The following is a 19,724-nucleotide window of genomic DNA, read 5'->3' as shown; positions in this document are numbered from 1 at the left end:
AATCGTATCAAGTATCTTTTCCAACGACAACACTATGAGACTAGATATCAATTACAGGAAAACAATCTGTAAAAAATACAAACACTGGAGGCTAAACAATATGCTACTAAATAACCAAGAGATTACTGAAGAAATCAAAGAGGGAATCAAAAAATACCTAGAAAAAAAGACAATGAAAACACGATGACCCAAAACCTATGGGATGCAGCAAAAGCAGTTCTAAGAAGGAAGTTTATAGCAATACAATCCTACTTCAAGAAACAAGAAACATCTCAAATAAACAACCTAACCTTACACCTAAAGCAATTAGAGGAAGAAGAGCAAAAAAAAAAAAAAACCCCAAAGTTAGCAGAAGGAAAGAAATCATAAAGATCAGATCAGAAATAAATGAAAAAGAAATGAAGGAAACAAGAGCAAAGATGAATAAAACTAAAAGTTGGTTCTTTGAGAAGATAAACAAAATTAACAAACCATTCATCAGACTCATCAAGAAAAAAAGCGAGAAGACTCAAATCAACAGAATTAAAAATGAAAAAGGAGAAGTGACAACTGACACTACAGAAAAACAAAGAATCATGAGGGATTACTACAAGCAACTGTATGCCAATAAAATGGACAACCTGGAAGAAATGGACAAATTTTTAGAAAAGCACAACCTTCCAAGACTGAACCAGGAAGAAATAACAAATATAAACAGACCAGTCACAAGCACTGAAATTGAAACTGCGATTAAAAATCTTCCAAAACATAAAAGCCCAGGACCAGATGGCTTCACAGGTGAATTCTATCAAACATTTAGAGAAGAGCTAACACCTATCCTTCTCAAACTCTTCCAAAATATAGCAGAGGGAGGAACACTCCCAAACTCACTCTATGAGGCCACCATCACCCTGATAGCAAAACCAGACAAAGATGTCACAAAAAAAGAAAACTACCGGCCAATATCACTGATGAACATACATGCAAAAATCCTCAACAAAATCCTAGCAAACAGAATCCAACAGCACATTAAAAGGATCATACACCAGGGTCAAGTGGGGTTTATCCCAGGAATGCAAGTATTCTGCAATATTTGCAAATCAATCAATGTGATACACCATACTAACAAACTGAAGAATAAATAACATATGATCATCTCAATAGATGCAGAAAGTGCTTTTTGACAAAATTCAATACCTATTTATGATAAAAACTCTCCAGAAAGTAGGCCTAGAGGGAACTTATCTCAACATAATAAAGGCCATATACGACAAACCCACAGGCAACATCAATCTCAATGTTGAAAAACTGAAACCATTTCCTCTAAAATCAGGAACAAGACAAGGATGCCCACTCTCACCACTGTCATTCAACATAGTTTTGGAAGTCTTAGCCACAGCCATCAGAGAAGGAAAAGAAATAAAAGGAATCCAAATCGGACAAGAAGAAGTAAAGCTGTCACTGTTTACAGATGACATGATACTATACATAGAGAATCCTAAAGATGCTACCAGAAAACTACTAAAGCTAATCAATGAATCTGGTAAAGTAGCAGGATACAGAATCAATGTACAGAAATCTATTGCATTCCTATACACTAATGATGAAAAATCTGAAAGAGAATTTAAGGAAACACTCCCATTAACCATTGCAACAAAAAGAATAAAATACCTAGGAATAAACCTACCTAAGGAGACAAAAGACCTGTATGCAGAAAACTAGAAGATACTGATGAAAGAAATTAAAGATGATACAAACAGATGGAGAGATATACCATGTTCTTGGATTGGAAGAATCAACATTGTGAAAATGACTATACTACCCAAAGCAATCTACAGATTCAATGCAATCCCTATCAAATTACCAATGGCATTTTTCACAGAACTAGAACAAAAAATTGCACAATTTATATGGAAACAGAAAGGACCCCAAATAGCCAAAGTAATCTTGAGAAAGAAAAACGGAGCTGGAGGAATCAGGCTCCCTGACTTTGGACTATACTACAAAGCTACAGTAATCAAGACAGTATGGTACTGGCACAAAAACAGAAATATAGATCAATGGAAGAGGATAGAAAGCCCAGAGACAAACCCATGCACATATGGTCACCTTATCTTTGATAAAGGAGGCAAGAATATACAATGGAGAAAAGACATCCTCTTCAATAAGTGGTCCTGGGAAAACTGGACAGCTACATGTAAAAGAATGAAAGTAGAACACTTCCTAACACGATACCCAAAAGTAAACTCAAAATGGATTAAAGAGCTAAATGTAAGGCCAGACACTATAAAACTCTTAGAGGAAATCATAGGAAGAGCACTCTTTGACATAAATCACAGCAAGATCCTTTTTGACACTCCTCCTAGGGAAATGGAAATAAAAACAAAAATAAACAAACGGGGCCTAATGAAACTTAAAAGCTTTTGCACAGCAAAGGAAACCATAAATAAGATGAAAAGACAACCCTCAGAATGGGAGAAAATATTTGCAAATGAAGCAACTGACAAAGGATTAATCTCCAAAATATACAAGCAGCTCATGTAGTTCAATATCAAAAAAACAAACAACCCAATTCAAAAATGGGCCAGAGAGCTAAATAGACATTTCTCCAAAGAAGACATACAGATTGCCAACCGACACATGAAAGGATGGTCAACATCACTAATCATTAGAGAAATGCAAATCAAAACCACAATGACGTATCACCTCACACAGATCAGAATGGTCATCATCAAAAAATCTACAAACAATAAATGCTGGAGAGGGTGTGGAGAAAAGGGAACCCTCCTGCACTGTTGGTGGGAATGTAAATTGATACAGCCTCTATGGAGAACAGTACGGAGGTTCCTTAAAAAACTGAAAATAGAACTACCATACGACCCAGCAATCCCACTACTGGGCATATACCCTGAGAAAACCATCATTCAAAAAGAAGCATGTACCACAATGTTGATTGCAGCACTATTTACAATAGCTAGCCAGGACATGGAAGCAACCTAAGTGTCCATCGACAGATGAATGGATAAAGAAGATGTGGCACATATATACAATGAAATATTACTCAGCCATAATAAGAAACGAAATTCAGTTATTTGTTGTGAGGTGGATGGACCTAGAGTCTGTCATACAGAGTGAAGTAAGTCAGAAAGAGAAAAACAAATACCATATGCTAACACATATATATGGAATCTAAAAAAAAAAATGGCTCTGAAGAACCTAGGGGCAGGACAGGAATAAAGATGCAGACATACAGAATGGACTTGAGGACACAGAGATGGGGAGGGGTAAGCTGGAACGCAGTGAGAGAGTGTCATGGACATATATACACTACCAAATGTAAAGTAGATAGCTAGTAGGAAGCAGCTGCATAGCACAGGGAGATCAGCTCAGTTCTTTGTGACCACCTAGAGGGGTGGGATAGGGAGGGTGGGAGGGAGACTTAAGAGGGAGGGGATATGGGGATATATGTATACATATAGCTGATTCACTTTGTTATACAGCAGAAACGAACACGCCATTGTAAAGCAATTATACTCCGATAAAGATGTTTAAAAAAACATAAAGATATCTGGATATGCCTATCAATATCTTAACAGCCATTTCTATTTGCTTCTGTCCTGTGCAAACATGAGCGCTTCCAGAAGGCAGCGGCCACTGAGGTTGAAATGAATCCCCCTACGGGGGCCGTGGAGCGGGTATTCAGCTAAGAGGAAGGGGAAGCGCTAAGTGCTGGTGTCTGATCTTCCTCCACGCCCACATCCCCGCAAGTTGCCTTCCCTCTGATGTAAGCGGCCCCTGCATTGGGTCAGCCTGAGAGGCATGGGGCAAGCCCTGCTGTTCTCTCTCCCCCGCAGAGCTAGAGGGTCCCGTTCCCGGAGAAGATGCACAGCCTGGGGAGACACGGAGGCTGCAACACCCAAGCATGTCTGCTGTGAGATGCAAACAGCAGCGTTAAGAGTTTATCCAGGTCGAGAGCCTCATGAAATGTGACTTCCCAGGGTAGATATTTGCATTCTCAATATTGATCACTAAAGCTTTTCACTCTCCTCATTATTTCTTTCCTAATAGTTTACATTGCAAAGCCCACTCCGCAGACAAAAAGGATCAGAGGGTCTTTCTCTCAGATTCTCCCCTTCAACACAGGGGGGTGGGGTCCATGTGCCCCCTGGAACCACCCTCCAATTTTAACGCAGCCGATCTGGAAAGGGTCTCTGCCTCCCGCCGTCACAGAAGAGTGATTCTCTTTCTCCACCTTCCCCAGACATTTGTATTCCTGGTGCGACATACGGCACACGAGTCAGGAGACGATCCTGTCTGAAAGCAGCCTCACTTTGCTGTAGCTTTAAAGGCAGATGAAGCAGACCCATGGAGGAAGGGCTCCCTCTTCCAAACGTGTATTATCTGGATCTACAGGACGGTTAATTTATGTTAATTGGCTGGGTCATGGTGCCCAGATCGTTTGCCAAACAGTATTCTGGGTGTTCCTGTGAAGGTGCTTTGGATGAGATTACCATTTAAATCAGTGGACTTTTAGTAAATCAGAAGGCCCTCCATCATGTGGGTGGGCCTCCTCCAATCACTTGAAGGCCTGATCAGAGCAAAAGACCAACCCTCCCCTGAGTAGGAGAGAATTCTCCAGCAGACAGAGTTTAGACTTGGACTGGGACATAGGCTCTTTCTGGGTCTCCAGGCTGCCGGCCCACCTGCAGGTTTGCACTTGTCAGCCAATTCCTTATAATAAACCTATTTCTCTCTGTATATATATACATCCTATTGGTTCTGTGTCTCTGGAGAACCCTGACTAGTACACTCTACCACACACACTCTCTAGATTCCTTTGCTTTGTGTGTCCTTGGCAACCCCTGAGGACCTCAATCTTAGACTGTTACTCAACCTAACATCTTTGTACAGACTGTATGTCTCTTGGATATCTTGTCTCCTGACCTGAGTCAGTCCCAGATCAGCTTTTGCCCTAATGACGGCCCCACCTCAGTGTCTAACCTCGGCCATGCCGTGTTTTCTTTTCAGATACCTTGTCTTGCATGAAACAGGATAACCCACTAAGAGATGCCAAAATAAAGACGAAATTCCTAGGAGCGAGTTTCTCCACTGTTGTATATAATTTTCCTGTTGTGTTCACACTTTCTATCCACATCAAATGATATTCTCAAACCTGCTACTTGATTCCACATAAGTGGAGAGCTCACTCAGCACAGATTCTGCTGCCCTTTTGGTAGTGTCCACACCAAACAATGCAGAGAAGCAGCGTGTCCTGGAAAAGGCAATCTGATAGTCCTTCTGAGGATGAGAGGTCAGGGGAAAAGGACCTCTGTAATCATGACCGTAGATTATTTTACAAAGAACTTCAATGCCTCAAGGATTTTCCAGTGTTGACATTTTTTTGTCTTCACAGCAGAGAAAGATTTTTCTGTTTGCTTGTTTCGTTTTGTCTTTTGCACTACGGTAGCTATAGTAACTAAATTTTCATTAGTGTGAGCAGCTTAATTGTCTTAAAAGATCATGAATTGATTATAATAGTGATAGAACACAGCATGAATAACTAGGCATTGACAAAAGGCATCATTTTTTCAGGGCTTAACGCTTAGGGGGAAATGCAGAGTTGAAATATTTTTTTAAAAAAATAATATTTGTGATTTTTACTCATTTAGTTAACAAATACATATTGAGTATCTTTTGTATATAACCAAAAATAAATACGCCTTTCCTAAGTCTGGCTGAATATACATCATACATTAAACCTCATCTTAAATAATATAATTAGAAAGTCTTTATCATCATCTTAATCAACACAGGGTTACTTAGACCAAAAAAAACAGGGGGAGGGAGAGGATTTCTTAAAAGAATACTTGATTAACATTTTAATCCTGCAGAATCCTTGCCTTTAAAGGAATCAAGTACCTATAGGAATTATATCTAATTCAAGAGTGTACCTCATAACTTGCCCTCAATGGGTAATTTCATCAGAGCCTTGCATAATACTAATTTATACTCCTTGGCTGAATTAAACCTAAAAGAAACACTCTCCAGAATTTCAATACCTATTATAGATCCAAAAATGCAATGGTGCATAGCACGCAAATACTATTCCTCAAACCTTACAGTCAATAGATCCAGAAGAGCCCATAGGATTCAGGTAATCAACTGGAGACGTAACGCAATAACTCAGGGGTAAGATAAAGAACAATAGAAATTCATTACCTGATAGAATAGTTATCCCTGAGGTGCCTGCAGGTCCTAAAGGGCAGGTTTGTACATAATTAAATATCCAGGAGTCCAAGGGGCTCTGAAGACCTCCCCCTCTATCTCTTCTTCAGCTGAGTACTGCTTGACTAAGGTTACATCTCAGAGACAACCATCTACTTCCCTGGAATTCTCTTCTCTACACCACAGTGAACACAGACTAACATGGAGTCTGAATTACCCAGTAAGATTCAGAGTCAGAGGGTGTAGCTGGGTCCCAGGGAACTGGCCACAGCCCCGCCCACTGGCTGGGCCGCAACCCACCCCCAGAGCCCCTCCCCTTGTCACCAAGCCCAGGGTCTGTTTCCGAGATTCTCCTCCAGCACATCTCACCCACTCTCACCTCTCCCCCACTTGACGGACCTGACTGTGCTTCCCCACAGGGCGTCCTTCCTCAGACCTCAACATGAACACCCTTTGTCCTGTGTTTGGTGGACAGGCCAGTCTCTCCCATTCCAAGGCCCATTCCTCTGTTCCAGAGACTCCAAATTGTCTATAAGGAGAAATGGGCAGCTAGAAGCAGGCAATAAATAATACATCTACAGAACACTTTAGATATGAGTTCTGAAGCAACTGTATTAAACTGGGTTGCCATGGAGCCCTGGGGTTAAATTCAGGTGCTTCAGGGCACCGAACAATGTATCTTGACCTCTATCTCACACAATGTATTAGTCAGGGTTCTCCAGAGAAACAGAACCAATAGGGTGTGTTTCCATATATACAGAAAGACGTTTATTACAAGGAATTGGCTCATGTGATTAGGAAGGCTAGCAAATCCAAAATCTGACGTGACTGGAGACCCAGGAAAGCCAATGGTACAGGTGAACCCTGAGGGCATCTGCTGGAGGATTCTCTTTTGCTCAAGGAAGTTAATCTTTTTGTCCTATTTGGGCCTTCAACTGATTGGATGAGGCCTACCCACATGTTGGCTGGCAATCTGCTTATTCAACGTTCACTGATTTAAATGTTCATCTCATCCAAGAACAAATTAACTATCACACATCCTAATATTGCAGGTCTAAAAGTAAAAAATAAGACAATAAAGATGTTTTAAAAAACATAGGACACTCTCTTCTTGCCCTTGAGGTAGGGAAATATATGAAATAAGATACATACACATTTTTTAAAAGTGCTATGCAAAAAGAAAACATTGAAAAACTATGTTGTATCACTATACGCTAAAATTAAAAATTTCTGTTGCTCAAAGACACCATTAAGGGAGTGAAAAGCCAAGTCCCTGGATGGGAGAATATATTTGCAATAAATATATTCAATAGAAGTATTCACATCCAGAAGACATTTTTAAAATGTCTGTGAATTGGTAAAGAAAAGACAGACAACCCAATAGGGGGGAAAATGGACAAATTACTTTAACAGGCATGATACAAAAGTAGTTACCTAATTGGCAAGTAAATAGCACAGTGTGATCCCACAACCTGTCACCAGCATGGTTAAAATGAAAAAGGCTGATAGTTCCAGGTCTGGGGAGCATGTAGGGCAAAGGGAACTCTTACACAGTGGTGGGAATATAAGTTGATCTGACTCCTTTTAGGGAACTATTTGGTATGTAGAAGTAAAGTCGTATATTTGCATATTCTGCACCTTAGTCATTCAGCATCTCTATATAAATCCAACAGATAGGCAGGCACATCTGTATCAAAAGATTTGTATAAGAAAGTTGATAGCAGGACTTTTCATATTAATCAAAAATAACCCAAACACCCAATAGCAGAATGGAGACATAAATTGTGGTGTATTTCAATGAGAATAAAATGATCTACAACCACAAGCTACACATGGGTGAATCTCCCAAACATAAATCGGAGCAAAAAGAAGCCAATACAAAAAGAATAACTACTGTATGATTCCACTTATAAAAAGTTCAAAAGCGGGGAAACCGTATGGGAGGTATTAGAAGGCAAGAGCAAGGTTACCCTTGGGGAAGGTAGCTGTTGACAATAAGTGGCTCAAGAGAGCTTCTGGGGTTCTGGCGTGTTCTTTTTCTGGGTCTAGTTGCAGTTTCCATGAGTCTATTCACCTTATGAAAACATATTGAACTGTGTATTTTTTCAAATATATTTTATACTTAAATTTTTCACAAAATTATCAATACAAACATTATAGGAGAATACAGGGCAATAAACAATATGTCACTAGAGGAAAAAAAGACAACAGAAGATCTACATTCAAGATAGATTGCTACAAAATTCAGGATCTGAATACACTCTATACCTAGCTTCTAGATAAAGACACAGAAAATTGCCAGACACTCAGAGGCCCCCTGGTCCCATTCCAGTGACTCCCCTTATGGTTTACTATTGTTCTGGTATGTAACAAAAAGATCACTTTACCTGTATTTTGTATTTTATATAAATGTTATGACACAGTATAACCACTTTTGGATAGGGCTCTTTTATTCCTTATGTTGTTTGTGAATATACCTATATGGTTGCCTGTTGTTGTGATCATGTATTGACCCTGTTGCATAGGATTCCATAGTGTAAACATTTAACTGCTAATTAATTTATTCCAATGTGTATTACAATATGAGTGATTTTTAGTTTGTGTCTGTTGAGAATAGCACTGGTATGTAAATTCTAGAACGTGAGATTTGGTGGTATGTGTATAAATTATTGTTCAGTATACATGTAGTAGTAGAATTTTTGAGTCATTAAAAAAAAAAAAGATAGATAGCTACTACTGCTTCCTTTAAACCCACTAGGTCTGTCCTGTCAGGGAGCAGTTACAACCGCAGGGTAAAATTGAATTAATCTGCATACAAGTTGACAAGGTTTAGGAGGCTTCATGTGTTGATTCTGCTGATAGATGGTGACAGGCCAGTGAAAGCACTTCTTAGTAACTCTCTTTTATTTTTTTTATTAAGGCAACAAAACAGCACTTAATAATTTAGGAGTACATTTTCCTGGGGATAAGAAAGTCCTCCATGGACTTCATTTTTAAATGACACTCACAAATCACCTAATCGTTTTATCCCAATTGGTGCCAAGAGTGGAACCATTGTGCTTCTACTTATTTCAGTGGGTCTAGTTCATCTCATATTGAAAAGGAGATCAGATTAGGTACCAAAGCCTCAGGAGGCGTTTAAGGAGATACAGCCCTAAAAGGAAACATTATGGAGGCCCTTAGCCCTTTGGAAAAATCAGACACTAATGGAAATACAAAAGACCACTCAAATTCAGAGACCTGCCATGTATTTCTTATTTTAATATAATTTACTTAATTGTAGTTTTGTGATAATATATACAAACAGAAAATTTACCATCTTAACCACGTTTAAGCATACTGTTCAGGGGCAGTAATTACATTCACACTCTTGTGCAACCATCACCACCAACCATCTAGAACTTTTTCTTCTTCACAAACTGAAACTCTGTCCCCGTTTCCATAATCCCTCCCCATGTTTCTCCCTTCCAACAGCCCCTGGCTACCACCACTCTACTTGCTGTCTCTATGCATGTGACGATTCTGGGCACCTTGTATCAGAGGAATCCCACAGTATTCGTCCTTTTCTGACTGGCTTGGTTCGCCTAGCACAACCTCTTCAAGGCTCATCCATGCCTAGCATCGTCAGAATTTCCTTCTTTTTATGGCTGATTAATATTCCACTGTATGGAGAGACCACGTTTTGTTTATCCATTCATTCATGGATGGGCATTTGGATGGTTTCCACCTTTTGGCAATTCTGACATATTTTTATTTTGGGGTTATTTGTGATCAGATAAAACGGCCACAAATTCTTGGACACTTCTCCCATGGAAAGGTGGGATTGATGTCCCCTCCCCTGGAATCTAGGTGAGCTCTAGGATTGCTTGACTGATACAAGAGAGCAGAAATAAAATGGCTAGTGTCCATGCCCAGGCTTAAAAGCTGATGGCCCTTTCCCGCTCCCTCGGGGGCCACCATGCTGCAGAGACCACAGGCAGGTGTCCAGTCTGCAGTGGCAGCTGAGCCCTGCCCTCCAGTCATCCCAGAACAGGCACCAGACATGTGAGGAAAGCTACTCTGGACCCTCCGGACCAGCCCTTCTGCCAGATGTAAAAGAAACCCCCATCAGGGCCACCTGTAGCACAAGAATCCCCAGGCTGGACCAGGCCCAAACTCCTGTTCCATAAAATCCTTAGATATAATAAAATGGCTCTTTTAAGTCAGTAGGTTTGGCGTAGTTTGTTATACAATAATAAATAAACAGAACAATCTTCACTCTAAAACAACAGAACACCTGCAGCCTTGCAGTGGAATCTCCCACTTAAGGGAGGATCAGCTCTTTCAACACCCAAATCAACGCAGGGCAAGGCCACCCCAGGGCCAGACTGTGAAATAACTGGCCGATCCCAGACAAGTTGGAAGGATCATCCAGATCACAAGAAACATTCTGGAACTGTGACCCTATGTTCCTGAATTCACTCATTCATTAAATAAAGTATCAGTGAGATCCTTTAGGCATTGTGCTCAGCACTGGGTGATGAAGGTGAGTAAATCACACACCTGCCCTCGCTTCCATTAATGTCCACTTCTGACCAACACCACACACCTGGGTTATTTTTTGGCTGGTTCACCATCCTCCAACCCCCTCCCCCCGCCAAACTTGTTGCAGAATCACAGAAGTGCTCACAGCTGCGGTGTTTCCCTGCAGCCAGGACATTCTGTGGGCCTTCCTGTTATATTCAAGTGTAGCTTCTAATATCACGTATCTCTCCCAGACAAGAGCCACCTAGCCTACCAACAAAAGAAAAGAATGAAAAAAAAAAGCGAGAGAGAGAGCGCCAGGTGCTACATAAAAATAGCATTTTCTAGTATTTTCTAACGACTTTAGTTGGGTACATTTTGATTTTACAGACGGCTGGAAGTTACCCACGATGCATTTAGAATTCATGAGAGAGACAGACACTCACTGTTACTTCGGAGTCTCAGAGAGTATCGCGAATTCAAAGGGAAAAACCGAGCAGAATACCAATAGCTCTTGGAAAAAAAAAAAAAGAAAATTCTGACTTTGTACCAGAAGACACACCAGATCAATTGTTTCCAATAGGGTTTGGACGGCTCCCCAAGCTTCGCGCGACCAGCTTACCGTGTTCAGATTTGTTCCAGTTCAGAGGGAAGCCCTCGGAGGTTCGCCAGGTGAGCTAGCTTACCTGACGTCGCACCAGGTCGCTCCGAAGTCCCGAGCGTGCACCTCCGGGCTCTCCCTTGGGGGCTGTCATCCTGCTGCGGCAGTGACGTCAGTGCGGACTCAGCCCTTCCTGTCCCGAGGCCATCGGGCGGACGCTGGCGCAGGTGAGGAGCCCCGGTCGCACCGGGGCGCGTGTCTACCGTGAGTCTTGCTGATATGCGCCAGCCCTGGGCCGGAAGGAGGAACCCTGAGCGCCCGCGCGCCTGCAGACCTGCACAGCCGTCTCTCCTTTCCGGCTGATGTGCTCAGCCCTGACACAGGAGCTTACCTCTCACTTACCTAATTTACATCCAGTGAGTTGGAATAGAAGCCCTGTCGCGAACTTAGCTCAGCTTAGTGCCCTCCACCCGTTAACAGTGACTGTAGGTATTTAGAATTCCTACAGTGTGCCGGAGACCCCCTCATCCCAAGTACCCCAAATTCAAAACATGGGGCTGGCGCTCCCCCAAGCCTGGCAGAACTCGCAGCCCCAACTGTGAACCCTTTCACACTCCTCATGTCATCCCTGAGCAATGCCTTCAGACCCACATGGTTGCTCGAGTCCCTCCAGATCAGACCTTCTTAGATATGGGCACAAACCCAGATGAAATAGAGCCACCACCGCCTTTGACTACAGGTTTGGTCAGCTGGCTTTGGAATCGTGTCTAGAACCAAATCGGCTCCTTCAGCTCTGTTTATATCCAATTCCATCTTCCCTTTGCCATGGACCCCACTACTGAGATTCGAGCATCCTTCCCAACAGATTCTTTCCAAGTTATGACTGGTGGATCTACCCAAAAATAGGCTTGCGATTAATATGCGTATTAAAGTAGAGGAAAATGATCACTGACAACCCTTGGCTTGGTTATTACGTGATGATGGTAATAAAGATTTTTTTTTTTTTCTTAACTGTTTACTAAGAGTTTCTAGCCAGGTCCCTAAACTTGAAGGTCTAAGGATAAGAAATGACTGGTGACAGATGAGTTAAGAGGCAGATTTGGAGCCGGGGGTGCCTGAGTGTAAATCTTGGCTCCACAGATCACTAGCTATGGAACATGGGCAGGGCCGTCACCCTACGCCTCACCCCTTCCCATGTGGAAAGGAGTAGTGACACGTTTCTATGGGAAAGCTGTTGTCAGGATGATATATAAGAGTTGGCATAAAGCACACACACAGTGATGGAATCTCTAGTCATTTTTATCATTATCATCATTAGCCAGGTTTTTCTTAGTCACATTTTATTAACCTCACCCATGTGCACTATACACAGAAGGACCAAACGGTGACTAGGAGTTTCATTAAAGGACATTAGGTGTTGGGACTTCCCTGGTGGTGCAGTGGCTAAGACTCCACACTCCCAATGCAATGGGCCTGGGTTCAATCCCTGGTCAGGGAACTAGATCCCACATGCATGCCACAACTAAGGGTCACATGCCACAACTAAGGAGCCCTTGAGCCACAACTAGGGAGCCCTCCTGCCACAACTAAGACCCAGCATAACCAAATAAATAAATACATATTTTTTTTTAAAAAAAAAAAGGACATTAGGTGTTATTTGAGCAAAGTATATTTTTCCTATTCCAATAAGATGTCCCATTAGGGCAACAGCAGAATGAAAGCTGTTTATGTAACAAGAACCAAGGTTTTATATCCAAGTCCTCCAGGCCTCCCCCCAGGGGAAACCAAGAAGAAAGCAAAGATGATTCTGAGTCTTAGAAACTTAGGTAGTTTTGCAAACTTATGGTTACCAAAGGGGAAACGTGGCGGGTAAGGGATAAATTGGGAGTTTGGGATTAACATACACACGCTACTATATATAAAACAGAAAATCAACAAGGACATACTATATAGCACAGGGAACTCTACTCAATATTCTGTAATAACCTATGTGGGAAAAGAATCTGAAATAGAATGAACATATGTATATGTATAACTGAACCACTATGCTGTACATCTGAAACTAACACAACATTGTAAATCAACTATACCCCAATATAATTAATTAAAAAATAAAATAAATTTAAAAACTAAAAATTTTTAAAAAGAAACCTAGGTGGTTTTTGATATCACTGGACTTTGTATTAGGTGGACAGGGAGAGAAGCATTCCAGTTCCAGAAGATAATCATAAAATTCTCTGTAATAAATAAAATACTCTGTAGGTGGAATGAGAGATTCCACAAAGAAAATCTGTAGTAAGTGTTTGGTCATTTAATGATATCCCACCTTCAGAAATGACTCCCAGATGCTGGCAGAGAATAGGGAAGAGGTTTGGGGAAGGAAGAAGCTGAAATTCAAATATTTTCCTCTTGGCCTGCGTATCAAACTCCGTTTGAAATTCCTAAACCTCTGAGGTTTTAACCGGAGGGGCAGCTCCCCGGAGGTACCAGTTCTGTGAGATTCTGTAGGAAGGATGTATCTTCTTCCCTGGCCCCCTGTTTGCGAACGCCTATTTTTTTACATAAAGTCCCCACTCCCACCCCACATTTTAAGTATCGCCTTTATAGAAATGTAAAAACATATAAAGCTCTTCTGGTAACGTTGGTTGGAATCGAACATGGAGAAGGTGCTGGTTCACATACCCCCTCGTCAGTGGGGGGCGGAGAGAGACGGTGCAGGGAGGGGTGGGGGGAGGTGGCAGTGGGAGGTGGCAGGTGGCAGAAGGAAGGAACTTACACTTGAGGCTTGTCTTGGGCGCCGTAAGACCAGGAACTCTCCACGCCCGCCCGCCCGCCAGAGCCTGCAATTTCTGTAGGGGTTTTTTGGGGGTCAGTCCCGTCCCCATCCCCGTGGTCTCGGCATCACCTGCCCACTGGGGGCTGGGCTGAGGGGACAGTGGGCAGAGCTGCATCCCCGGGACGGGCGGGGCAGGGAGGGGCTGGAAGCCTGGAGCTGGGATCCAGTTCTAGGGTCACCCAGCGGTCGTGCGCTCCCAGGGACCGCCCCACAGAGGGGTGCTGGTGGTCTGTGCACTGCAATTTGTGATCCGGCCCCTGGTTCAGTTTCAGACTGAAAACAGTTCTAGCCTGTAGCCCTCCTTTTTTCACCCCATTTGAAGGAGTGTTGCAGAAATCCGGCCTCTGTGCACCTGTGCCGGGTTAAATCTCGGAGACAGAGTTTGGGGTGAAGTGGAAAGAAATAGCTTTATTGCTTTGCCAGGGGAAGGGGGCCACAGCGGGCTACTGCCCTCGAGACTGTGTGTCCCCCCTGGAGGGGTAGTGAGGAGTCTTACAGTGTTCAAGGAGCAGGGCGTGGTCAGCTCGTGGACCTTCTTCTGATTGGTTGGTGGTGAGGTACTGGGGAATCAGCATCATCGGCCTTCTGGCTCCACCCGGTCTGCAGTCTACGTGCTGGTGGGCAGCATGCGGTTAACTTCTCCCACCTGGTGGGAGTTTCAGTATCTGCAAAACAGCTCAAAGGACGTGGCTCAGAGTGTTATCTACAGCCCTTGAGGAAGAGCTAAAGGTCCTTGACTTTGTTTAATGGCTAAAGTATTATTATTTTGTCTTGCTTGACTATTTTCCTTTCTTTCTGCGTTTTCTCGCTTCTCTGATGAAATTTATTCTTTGACCAAAGTTTTTCTACAGACAAAAGGCAGGTGGAGGACACAGGTGGGGGTCTGTTCTGGGAAGACCTCGTAGGGTCCTGCTCGGTTACAGGAGACAAATAAGAGGTTCAGAGAGTGGAAGAACAGAAAGCAGAGAAAATTTAAATTGAGTCCAGGGTGAAGCCGTTTACATCCCCTGAAAATCTCTGCACCTCTTCCTTTTCAGGAGGATATATTGCGCATCTTTGGTGTTCAGATGTGTGTAAGGCTCCAGAAAAAACTGTGAATAACACCCCATGCTCTTGCCTCCTGGGGGAGGGTGGTCCCCACTTCTCAGCTATCTCAGCCCTGTCACCATTCAGTTGCACAAAACTATTTCCAATGAAAGAGCTGGCTTTTGTGAGTCTACCTGAAAAGATCCCAAAGAGAAATAACCTCCTTTAAGATACTGACTATACTGGGAAAACAGGAGGCTTAATTGGTGTTGCAATATCACTATTACACATTTTTACCACTAACTGTTTACAAAGATTTTAGATTTCTGGTGACAGATATTCTTTAACAGAACATCTTATAATGAATACTTCGGAATGGTTCCTGTCTCTTTTCCCAAATAAATATTTACCTTGATTTCTGCTCATATTAACACAAAGATTTTTCTCCATCACCATCCTGAATACTATGACTTGCCTCCAACAAGAATTTTGGTTTTATCAACTCAAGCCCGTGGGGGAAACTGTGTCCTTTTATTTAGCTTCTCAGGTGCTAATCAACTACTAATTGCCTTGAACCCTATTGACCTTCTCCCAGCGCTTTCACCATAGACATTAATAAGTGACATTATATGGAGTGCAATTTCATGCACTGAAAGGAATGGGTTCATGCATTATTCACTGCACATAAATACATGCACTTTTATTTGGAGCTTTCAAAGTTCTCAGAAAGAAACACGGAGGAGACATACAATCTGACAAAGGCAAGAATTGGGACAGAAAAATTATATTCGAAGGAAATGGAGAAAAACAGACTAATCTGTGCAGAAATGAAGCTGCTGGAAAGGAAGTAAGAACATGAGGAAAGACGAGACCAGTAAATGCCTCCAAGTGTGTGTTAGACGCATGATGCGGGCCACGACCTTGACCCCTTGACCCCTGGGCAGTCCTCCCTGCTGGGTCCCAATGAGGACACCCACAAAGAACAATCCAGGCGGTGGGCCCTCTAGGACCATCCTGACACCGGTCCCACCCTCTCTGGCTTTCTACTCTACCAGCCAAGTCAGTCCATTTTAGGTATCAAAAACTTGCGTACTTTTGTGACATAAACGGCATAGCCTCAAAACCTATACAAATAACAAACACAATACAAAACATATACCAAAAAAAATTGAGAAAATTACAAGGAAAATGGTCAAATCTACAGTCATGGTGGAGATTGTAATATACCACTCTTCACAAATGATAGAACAAGCAGAAAAAATAATTAAAGGATAGAGAAAATGTAAACAAAACAATAAACAAACTCATGAGCACATATTGAACGCTGCACCCACCGATTAGAAAATACATTTTCTTTTCAAGTACACATGGACCATTTATAAAAACTGATTAGGCAGGGACTTCCCTGGCGGTCCAGTGATTACGACTCTGTGCTCCCAGTGAAGGGGGCACGGGTTCGATCCCTGGTTAGAGATCCCGCATGCCGCACGGTGAGGCCAAAAAAAAAAAAAACTGCTTAGGCGCTGAGTAGCGCAGAAATTCTCAACCAGTGTCATTGAATCGACCATGTTCTTTGACCATAAAGCAATAAAATTAGAAGTAAACATCCCAAAAGTACAACAAAAAGAGAGCCATATATTTGGAACTTGAAAGCTTCTGAGCGTCAATGCAAACAAAGCTTTGTGAGTCAGCATTTTTCTCCTCTCCTCCTGGAAATCATAAAAAAGCAATAAGGAGAACAAAGCCATCTTGTAAGCTCCATTTTTTTCCCAGTGAAACTAGGAGACAGATCTAACCCACAGACTGCAAATTATGTATAGACTGCAAAAGGGACTTCCCTGGTGGCGCAGTGGTTAAGAATCCACCTGCCAACGCAGGGGACACGGGTTCAAGCCCTGGTCCAGGAAGATCCCACATGCCGTGGAGCAACAAAGCCCATGCGCCACAACTACTGAGCCCGCGTGCCTAGAGCCCGTGCTCCGCAACAAGAGAAGCCACTGCAATGAGAAGCACACACACTGCAACGAAGAGTAGCCCCCGCTCGCCGCAACTAGAGAAAGCCCGCGCCCAGCAACGAAGACCCAGCACAGCCAAAACCAAAAATAAATAAATAAATAAATAAATTTATAAAATTTAAAAAGGTAAAAAGAAGAAGAGGGCACAGCAGCAAGAGGTGAATGTTAAAAAACACCAGCACAAATGCACCTTCTGAGGGTGAAGGAACAAGGCACCAGTTTCCATCCGTTCTTTGCATCATGGGTGGGAGCCGAGAAGAGCAGGGCTGGCAGGGGGAGATCCCCAGGGTGGCGCAGGTAAACCAAAGCATCAGGAAGCACTCAGGTGAGGCAGGTGTGCTGTCTGTCTCCTCAGCAGCCAGAATTTGTCCCTAAGTACGAAAACTACACCAGACAGCATTGTTCCCATGAGACTTCCTGAGGAAATTTATAAAGGCTGAAATTCAGCCAAATGAGTTAGGCAAATAACAGCAAAAACAAAAAACTCTGTGGTGTTTAAATAGAGAGCTAAGACATAAACAAATACAAGGACTAGGGTGGTAGACTGTGATATGTATGTTGTAGGCCCTGAAACAACATAGAAAGCGTCCAATTAGGAGAAGTGTGGCAGCAAAGGGACAGAAAGATGGGAAATGAGAACAAGTTCATTGAATGCTTAACCCTCAAGAGCTGGTGGGAGGAGGGGTTAAAATATAGCTTAAAGCTGATAAGGTAACTAAAGCATAAACATATATAATTGTGCAAGACAAAACTAGGAATAATCATATAATAAATATAAAATAAGTGGCTGAGGAGTGAGATTGGGGAGGAAGAGGAAACGCGCTAATTGTATCATTGTTCTTTGAAGGGAACTAATACACGTTAGTTAAAGAAATAGAGTCCTGAGGTAATTATAGGATGCTATAAAAGTAATCTGAATAAAAATACCAGCGTTACTAATTAACAAAATAAGCAAAGAAACGAAACAAAGAGGTCACGTAGTTAATAGTTATTAATACGCTTTTAATGGACTACCTTTTAGTGCAATTTGGAGTTTACAGCAAATTGGAGCAGAAAGTACAGAGGGTTCCCTCACCCTCCCCACGTGCACAGTCACCCCTCCTGTCAACATCAGTGACAGTCAGAGAACCCCGCCAGCATAATCACCCGAAGTCCACAGTTTACATTAGGGTTCACTGGGTGTACGTTCTGTGGGGTTTGACGGATGCATAATGACGTGCGTATGGTCAGGCCACTCGGAATGGCTGCTCTCTTGCTCTCGGCCCGTCCCCTGCCAGGCCAGGGCTTGCTTCACCTACACCTCCCCACACGGCTGACCTTCCTGCCTACTTGCCCCAGGTCCCAGCTGCTGTTGTTCCTTATCAAAGGGCCACCCCTGCCGGTGTCCCTGGTAACTAATGAGCCCACCCGATGTCCATTCCCCTGTAACTGGTGATCTCCCAGTCCCCGTCCCCCCCCAGGAGCAGAGACAGCCCCCTTGTCCTGCCCGCCATCCGCTGCCCACGGTGGGTGTCACTCCAGGAGCTGACGTTCCCTCACCCGTGAAACCACTGCTGTCACTGATGCTGACACCGGGCTCTTTCTTAGGTCTTGAAGCTGGGCAAGCACAGGCCTTGTAGGTGCCCTGTAGACCTGCGGCGTGCAGCCCGACAACATGTATCCATCACTGTAGTGTCATACAGAGTATTTTCACTGCCCTAAAAATCCTCTGGGCTCCACTTATTCATCCCACCTTCCTCCCCACCCCTGAGGACGCTTGATCTTATACCGTCTCCAGAATGTCAGCTGGTAGGACTCATGGAGGGGCTACAGTGGGATATTTCCCTTCCTCTGGATCAGTTAGGCTCTGATATAAGCCCAGCACGTTCTGGTCAAATAATTTCTCCTGAGGGCACACATTGCTGAGAATCGAGTGCTCTGGCATATTTTAAACCATTCCTTTTCCCTCCTCCTGCTGTAAGCACGAGGGAATTTTTCCCTGATGTTCGCTGTGAGAACCTGGTAAAGGTCCACAAGGTAAAACAACAGGGTAGGGGCTCCCAGTGACGGGGCTCCCCGGGGTGTTTGCCTGTGAGTGTCCACACAGCCTCCAGCGCTTCATCAGTAACAGTCCAGGTTCTCCTGCCCCGGCCCTGGTTCCCACAGCTACTTCAGCTCCTGAGTCCCTGCTCTGATAACTTGTGATTCTCTGTATCTGTCTGTTGGTCTTTCCAAACCTGGGAGCAGTGGTTTGCTCTGTGACCTCACTTCTTTCACATGTCTAAGAAGAGTTGTTGGTATTTCATTTCGTTCAGCTTCTTACTCGTTGTTAGGGGGGAGCAGGGACTTCTAAGCACCTTACCAGCTGGACTGGTAATGGACGTCCTCCCCCCGGTGTGCAGTCCTTTAAATTTACCTTTTTCAGTCCCTAGCAAATCAAATACACTAAAGCAATAATGATAATGCGTATAGAAAATCCATTACATAATGAATAAGGTATATCTTATTGATATATCTTAAATTCTATACCCAATAATGGAAAATAACTTTCCTTTTCAAA

This window comes from Eschrichtius robustus, chromosome 21, assembly GCF_028021215.1.
Source record: "Eschrichtius robustus isolate mEscRob2 chromosome 21, mEscRob2.pri, whole genome shotgun sequence".
NCBI lineage: Eukaryota > Metazoa > Chordata > Mammalia > Artiodactyla > Eschrichtiidae > Eschrichtius > Eschrichtius robustus.
Note: the sequence above shows the minus strand (reverse complement) of the source record.